This window comes from Nansenia antarctica, assembly GCF_963989245.1.
Source record: "Nansenia antarctica genome assembly, chromosome: 5".
NCBI classification, from domain to species: Eukaryota; Metazoa; Chordata; class Actinopteri; order Argentiniformes; family Microstomatidae; genus Nansenia; species Nansenia antarctica.
The window spans coordinates 67,445,848-67,454,573 of NC_137690.1; the positions used below are offsets into that span (position 1 = coordinate 67,445,848).

The 8,726-nt window shown below is 43.3% G+C and overlaps 1 pseudogene across 1 annotated transcript; it reads right to left on the bottom strand.

The window, feature by feature from the left end:
- Positions 1–2,047: 2,047 nt before the first annotated feature.
- LOC308158277 (5'-3' exonuclease PLD3-like) lies at positions 2,048–5,763 on the bottom strand (annotated as a pseudogene). The gene is made up of 6 exons: positions 5,734–5,763; positions 4,868–5,071; positions 4,195–4,334; positions 3,247–3,410; positions 2,836–2,935; positions 2,048–2,235 (listed from the first exon to the last, which is right to left on the bottom strand). The product of its transcript is annotated as a 5'-3' exonuclease PLD3-like (transcript).
- Between the last annotated feature and the right edge of the window lie 2,963 nt (positions 5,764–8,726).

Here is an 8,726-nt window from a genome sequence, read left to right on the forward strand (position 1 = left end):
TCCCTCACTCACATGCTTCATTTCCCCAGAACGTTAGTAACTATAAATGGTTTGAAGTCTGTGAATTAGCGTTATTTTTGGTGTAGGCTGCTTGTGTAAGAGTGTGCCTGCAATGTAATAGCGGCGGTAAACATAATGAAAATTGATGTTCACAGAAATAGTGATAGAAAATGAATTGAAACTCATAGATGCAGTCTCTCTGATCCAACGGGATGTTTTCGCCATAAGACACTCTGCTAATAATTCAAAGATGACATGAGTACACAAGTAGTGTTCTTGTCATTGTTTTGATTGACAGCACAGTGAATACGGTTTAGGAAATAAATCAATTCATCATTAGCAAGAGGTTGCATGGTTTTATTCATGGTTTTATTCATTCATGCAAATTGGAGGAAAGATAATTATCCACACTTCTGCATAAAACCACTAACAATAAAGTGGTTTATAACTTTATGATTTCAATTTAAGAACATTACCCAAAAAGGGTAGAGGGGAGTGATGGTGTGGGAATTTAATTCCAGTGCTTGCTGTCAAATATGCAATACATTCGTTTTTTTTTACTGCTGTTCAACAACTATCTCCACTGTACTTATATTTTAGACACACTCCACATGGTGGAAATTAAAGGGAATTTCTGGACTTTCTCAATTATTATTCAAGGATGTAAATTCAACCATGATATATTCCTATGGGAAACATCCACTTGTTTTAAAAGGGAAGATTTAAAATGAATTAAAAGCCCATATTAGCCAGCCTGCATTGGAAAGCAAGAAACACAAATGAAGCATTAAAGGCACAACCTGGGTTTTGTTTTGTTTTTCATTTAAATGTTTAGGCAGAATATTACTTATAAATGTCTAATGAGCGTAGTACAACTGTCTTACCTTAATAGCATCCAAAATCAAAAGTTAACTAACCCTTCCCCTGCCAAACAGTGGGGTGCAAAGATTTGGGCACTCCTGGTTTAAATGTCTGTTACAATTAATCTCCAAGTGATTGAAAGCAAACCTGAACATTAAATGCTACAAAGTTAAACATGACACCTTTCTGCCAATTTTAAAGCAAGGTTTCTTTTTTATTATAATAAAAAATGTTTTACTCCAAGGTGATTTACTCGGCTTCAATGAGTCAGGTGAATATAATTCTAGGGTTGAACTATATATTCTGAAGTAACTCCATGCCTTCTAAAGTATCCGTATATATTATTGAAAATCTGTGGAGAAATCTCAAACATGCCGTGCATGCAAGAAGGCCGAAGAATATTTCTGAGCAAGAGGTGTTCTGCCAGGAAGAATTCCAAAAACAAGAATTGAAAGACTCTTACTAGGCTACAGGAAGTGTTTGCAAGCTGTTATAGTTGCCCGAGGAGGAGTTACAAACTACTAGCTGACAGGGTTCCCAAACCTTTGCACAAGGCCTTTTTCCTTGTTTTATTATTTTGAAACTGTAAAAAGTTTAAAGATAAAAATGTATCTTACTTTAAAATGTGATGAAATGTGTCATGTTTAACTTTGTACCATTTAGAGGTTAGGTTTGCTTCTTTTCACTTAGATATTAATTGTAAAAGGCATTTTGACTAGGGGTGCCCACCCCACTGTATAATACCCAAACTAGAAGCTGCCAGAAATGTGGCTGAAAAACCAATTAAGAATTGCACCTTTAAAAAGAAGAAACCAGCATGCCAAGAAACATCAATCAAAAAACTCTACAGATACTATACATTTCTCCCTGAGATTGACTGGGATTTAGAGTTCCCAAAGCTACTGTGAAAATGTACCCTTTAAACCATACATCTATTGTATTCTAGAAACTAGTTGATAGTTTTTGATCATTGATAAGTGATAGATGGCAAAAAAATAATTTTTAAATCAGCATTTATCAAAAAATAATAATGATTAACACAACGCTATAATCTTTAAAATCGTCCCAGAGACGAAATGTACATCGTAAGTACCCTCTGCTGGATTGGAGGTCAGAGTCACTGTTAGAGGCAGGAGAAGTGTGGTGGTGGTGGTGGTACTTCATCTAACTCTGTACGTGTATGTGTCTAACAGAGGTCTTTGAGGTCAGTGTGCTGGTTAAGTTGGCTGCTGTAGGAGGACTCCCAGTCCCTTTCGAACACGGCCTGCAGCTGTGACTGGAACGTGCCACCAAGCGATTGGGACGCAGTTTGGTTCACCACCAGCCCCGACCCGGCAGTGGTCACAAAGTAGTCCCCAGACCAGTTAGAGGTACTTTGAGAACACAAGACCAGACCAGTTAGAGGTACCTTGAGAACACAAGACCAGAACAGTTAGAGGTACCTTGAGAACACAAGGAAACAAGATGCCTTAGAGCTGATAGATGGGATCTGTTACACTGGATTTCAATAAAGAATCTGCGTAAAATGAAAAATGAAATGAAAATGTCCTATTTGTGTAAAGTCGACACATAAAATACCCTCAACATCTATGCCTAGAGATACAATGGGTGATGCTTCAAATGATATCTGAGCAAACAGGTTTTTATTTCAGATAGGGTTGGGGACAATTGAATTTCAATGCAGTTGATTCAGGAAGTATTACTATTATTTTTTTTAATCAATGATTGCTAAAAGGGCATTCATTTTCAGTGAACTCTCAATAAATTGGAAAAAAGGAAGTTTTTTCAAATATTGGAAGTGTGAACTCAAATCACTTCACAAATTCAAATTGACCTTAACCCTGTTTTTGAGAGAGTGAATCAGTGGTCTAACAATGATTCACAATGCTTCCTAAGGATGACTTAAGGATGACTTTGATCTCACTAATGTTGATATATCTCACTACTGTTGAGTCTAGGAGAGAGGTGTATTACCTATGTAGGCAACCTTGTCTGTCACCATGTACTTGTTGTGGTTAACTCTGGCGAAGGGTATTTCCTTTTGCTTGGGATTGGCTGGCACAACGAAGATTTTCTGGAAAATAGAGAAGCAGAAATGGTACCATAAGCTCTTTTTAAATGTGACATCCTGTGCCCAATGACTTGCCCATATTGTGCCTAAACGTGTCATACTCTCAACCAAGCAACCAACACATACATCTCTGCTTACAACCTAAAGAAGACACTGTTCAACACCCAAACACCTCCATCCTTTCTGGACGTAGCTTATTAACAACATAAACAAAACAATGTCGATGAATCATCAACATGAGGATTATGTCTAAAAACTAACGTACAGTAAAGTGACAAAATAAGAAAGCAACTCTTAAGTCTAGGCCTACTCACCACCTGGATGTCCAGCCTTCTCTTGGGTTCCTGGACCGAGGCCAGGGAGCGCAGGAAGGGCAGCATGATAGGCTGTGTGCTGGCCCAGCAGCTGATCAGCAGACGCACGCGCACACGCTTCTCATGCCACTCGCCTCAGCTGAGTGTCAATGTCGGCCCAGTACCTGCAGAGGGCGCCAGACCCACAGGGTTAGGGCCCAGAGATGGGGCTTTATTCATTCCATAACAGACAAACGCTCTAGGAGCCTTTTTACAAGACATGCTGGTAGGTAGAGCCATCTGACCAATGAGCTAGAGTAAGACTAATGAGCTAGAATAATACTCTCCATCAGCTTTGCCTCTCCACAACTTCAACTTTACCTCCAGGAACACTTATCATTGAACAATACTACTAGGCAATTGTTTGTCACACATTTTTATATTTATATCAATCTATTAATTTTGGCTTTATTAGACTAAACATTCCTGAGTCTGAGGCCTGCAAACTTACTTACTGCAAAAAGAAGCTGTTAATGAGTTCATGGGCATTGGGAGGAATGCCTCTCGGTGAGCAACGAGATCATTTTGGGCCATTATATATAGCTATTTGTCTGTATTATCTTGTAGATAGTACTAGTTTTTTTTTGGTCTGTCTTACATGTAACGATGAATTGAGAATCAAGGACCCCAATTGAAATAAGCCAGTGGCTTTCTTGGGTTTTTTATCCTTTTAGTTGACCTTGTATGTAATATGTACTTTCATGTACCTACTTCTGCAAATCTTCTAATAAAGTTTTCAATCAATCAATCAATTATTTCCCTTTTTGGCTCAAGAGCGGAGGCTCTCTAGAATGAAACTTCCTAAGCAAAGTGGTAAGCAAAACTGACTTTAGATGGCTGCATAAGGGCTAATTCCCCAGTCTCCCTGAACTTAAAGTGGCAGTGAAGTTCCCTAGGAGGCTGACTGACCGTTTGGGGTGTGAGAACTCTGTGGTGAGGAGATAGTTCATGACAACAATGTAGACAAACTGCTGTGCGTCCTCCATGACACTCAGGATGGACTGAAGGTCTTCGGTCCTCCCCGCGGCACAGAAGGATGGTGGGGAGCTCTGGGGAGGCAGGATATTGTTGTTAGCATGTGGGTAGTTATAAAGGGATAGTTCACGACACTACACGACACAGACATTATCAGCAGCAACATTTCTTTGCAAGAACTATCCCCACACATAGCGTTGGGGAGACATACTATAGTAAATACACTATAATAATATACATAATAATATCATAATATTAAATCACAGAATGGACCTATCGCTAAGCCACGCCCCCTTTGAAAACTCGGACAAACAAACAACGCTTCACTGGCATTGACTGACTGACCGACCGTGACTGAATGACATTCAATGACTTACAATGGCGGGAGTTGGCAAATTTCTGATTTCTGATTTACCACAGCAAGTAATAGACATGTTTTTTAGAAGATGACAAGAATATTTAGTCTCGAAGCTTTTCACCATCAGATATTAGCGAGTTGTTTGTCCGAGTTTTCTGCTTGTTGTGACTTTTGCTGTGATATGATTGGACAATTTCTATTCTGGTGCGTCACGTGGCTTCGTGATAGATCCATTCCCTCAGGTCTTACAGATAGATAGACGCTGGAGGCCGTGCCGTTGAGTGGCAGCTGCATGGGCGTGTCCTTGTTGTAGGCGGTGGAGTAGCTGCTGGGCCAGGGGGAGGGGATACTGATGACGTCACTCTGGCCCAGATACCAGTAGGCCTCGAAGATCTTCCCCAGGTCTTCAGCCAAGCAGCTGCAGTTGTACACCACGGCTCCCAGCTCCTTCACCTGAGCAGGAACACAAGAGAAGACATACGTTTCCCAGTGTTTCAACCAACACTGATCTTTAGAGGTATTATTTTCAGAATCAATGGCTATATAAAGTCCTAAAAATGTATGTACCAATCCTAGATAGACCCAATTCCATTAAGTCTGTGTAACAGAGTTGGGAATATATGTTTAGTTGTGGTGAATGTAGATGAGTTTCGCAGTGCTTTGAGCAGCCCTGGTTGTTGTTGGAGCCCCCCCTTTGGAGTTTGGGTGTACTGCAGGTCTGCACGTTCTTTTGTCCTTCTCTTGTTGCCGTACTTGCGGTGGTGCCAGAACGAAGCCGCCATCTTAATGGGTATGTGCGTGATGTGAAATGCTCCTCGTGTTTTGTTGTTTGTATGGAGAATCTTGTAATGTAGGGTGAAGGTGTTGGTGTAGTACTGTGCTGTTTGTTTTTACATGTATTGTGATGATGTGATGTATTGTGATGATGTGAAACAGAACATTTATTGTATGTTGTTTTGAACGTGCAGATTCACAAGCAGACCAGAGAAGAATTGTGTTCTATATGTCTTCTCTGCAGGTATGTCGCTCCACATGTTGTTTGTAATTGTTATTTGTAATGTTTGAGGGAAGTTTGTGTTCTTTCTGTGAACAAATTGTCCTGATGTGAAATGTACATAGACGGTGGTGCAGAACGAAGCCGCCATCTTAATGGATTCACAAGCAGACCAGAGAAGAATTGTGTTCTATATGTCTTCTCTGCAGGTCAAATAAAAGGATTGATTGAAAGAAGTTTGGCTGTTTGACTATCGTTACACTGGTGCCGTGACACGTCGATCTCAAGATCAGCTGAACGCCGATCTCCGTGGATGCTGCGTGGATGCCAGGTCTTAGTGTGATAGATCAAGTGTGGTCAGAGTATTATAGTAAATGGTCATTCAGTCTGAGGTCTGTGATTATATCAGTTTAAAAAGTGCTTTGATTGTTTTGGTTTTTATGTCCTGCTGTAACTTTATATATTTTTTTAAACATTATTATTATTATTATTTTTTTCATTCAGTAATATTACACAACGCAAGTCTGTACCACTATGGCTCAGAGGCCAGGTTTTAATGATGAGATTTTTGCCAGTCCAGTGTTGCCTATGGGGAGGGGTGCATGGGGGGCATGTCAGAGCAGAGCAGACAGTGCTGTCATAGTAGGGAGGTGGGGTGTTCCCAGTTGTTTACTGACAGTGGTAGAGGCACAGGGTCAGGTCAGGACCCAGGTTGTGCTGCTGTCGGACAGTTTACAGGGGAGGCTCCTCCCACATCCACACCCAGTGTTAATGACACTGAAGCTCTTCATCACCTTTCAGACATGATGGGTCAGCTAGGTGCTCAGATTGGCGAGTCCATTGTAACCAAGTTAATTTCAGCTGGTGTAGTTCACTCAAGTAGTATGAGCAGTGCACACCTCAACTGCACATCGCCTCCAGATCCTGTAACTGATCCTAATGTTGTTAGACAGGAGGTTCCGCGCGTTACTGTGAATGTAAAATCAGACAGGGAACCACCAATGTTCCGAGGTGATAGTTCTGATAAGTGTTCAGTCCAGGACTGGATTGACATGTCTAAAGCTTATCTGAGAAAGCAGAAATGTCCAATGCATGAACAGGCTGAGGAGATACTGGCAAGGCTGATGGGTAAGGCAAAGGATGTCGTGAGGGTTGGGTTGCGTAGCGATCAGACACTTGATGTGAAGCAGAACCCTGATCTCATCTATGATATCCTTCTCAAGTACTTCAGTGATGTGTCATCATGCCTCCCGTTGTCAGATTTCTATGCCACTCTACCCAGACCCAATGAGAACCCTGTAGACTACTGGTTGAGGATCAACAAAGCAGCTGATGTAGCTGGTGAGGGCCTTCGCAGACAAGGTAGGAGGATGGAGAACGTGGGTGAAGAGGTAGCACGGATGTTTGTCAGGCATTGCCCGGACTCTGGACTATCCCGTATTCTGGAATGCAAGGCTATTGAGGAGTGGAGCTCACGAGACATACAGTTAAAGATTGATAATTATCAGAGAGAGCTGAGAGCCTCTGGCAGGACCGGTAGTTCTGTGCCATTGAAGAGCCATGCCACCGCCCTCCACACTGTGCAGTCTCATCCAGAGCCTTCGATTCAGTCTGTGTCTGAGCAGTGTTCCACCCAGTACCCCCCTGCTCCTGCCCATAGTCCAGTGTACCACACACAGTGTCCGCCTTCTACCCTCATTCCTTCCCAGGACCATGCTTTAGGCCAGCTTCCGTGCCACTCCTCTGCGACTGCTGTGGCCCAGAACACTCAGCAATCTGAAGACAGGATTCTTGCTCGCATTATGGAGAGGCTGGAGCAGATGATGGGGAAAGTGCAGCAGCGTGACAGTGCTCCTCGTGGCGGAAGATACCAGGGTGGCGCCCGTGAGAAGGCCTGCCGAGTCTGTGATGACAGTAGACACACTACCATCTCACACTGCATGTCAGAGAGGCTGTGCTTTGTCTGTTTAGCCCCAGGTCACACAAAAGTTGAGTGTTCCACCAGGTCGTCCCGAGCACCTCAGCCTCAGGGAAACTAGGTGGCCTGTATTCAGAGGGAGAAAGTATAGGTCGCCAAGTAAACTCCCATTGTGAGGACGAATCTAGTGCTGAGACAGTGTATATAGCTCTCAAAAGCTCAAGTGATAACTCTGAAGATATTGTTTATCAGAATACGCATACAATTAGTGGTAGTGACAGCCTTTTCTACACACCTGTGACAGTTGGTAATACAGTGACTCTGAATGCTATGCTAGACAGTGGGTCTATGGCTTGTACAATGAGTAAGACGGCAGAGGGAAAGCTTAGAGAGGTTGGAGTTGCTACAGAACATAACCAGTTCAGTTCAAATGTGGTGCTTGTTGGCTGTGGTGGTCGCCGTGTCAAGCCTGAGTCAGCTTTCAACGTGGAAATGGAGGTGTATGGCTGTAGGATTATGGTTCCCACTCTGGTAGTTGAAGGCCAGCATGATGAGTTGATACTAGGCACCAATGTTATTAAATATATCCTCCGGCAGTATAAGCAATGTGATGGCTACTGGAAGGCTGTGTCTACGCCCTGTCCTGCTGGCGATCCAGAATCTGAACAGTTTCTCTCGATGCTCGCTGGTCTGAACCGTTGGCGAGGTGACGTCATACCTGACAAGATAGGCACAGTCAGGTGCAACTCAGCCGTGTGTCTTGAGCCTGGTCGGGAGTACCTGATGTGGGGCAAGCTACCCAAGTCCACTATTGTGTCTCCTGGTAGCGCTGTGATGACAGAGCCCACATCGTGTCGCTCAGCTCCAAGAGGGGTTCTGGTGGCCAGAGTTGTTACTCCTTTGTGGGGAGACGGATGGGTTCCATTGAAGCTGATCAACTCGTCCGACAGGCCCGTCTTGGTAAGACGCAATGCTAAATTGGCCGACGTCTTCTCCTGCATTGCGCTCGAGGACATGGATGAGACCGGACCTGCTGAGGTCCCACTACTCAGTTGCTGTCAAGTAACCCCATCCAGTGAAAATGCGGCCCGCACTGTTGATGAGGAACTGAAGTACATGGGATTGAGTGGGCTCGACATACACTCCTGTGACGTGTCTGAACAGTGTAGAAGCAAGATGGCTGACCTGGTTGTGCG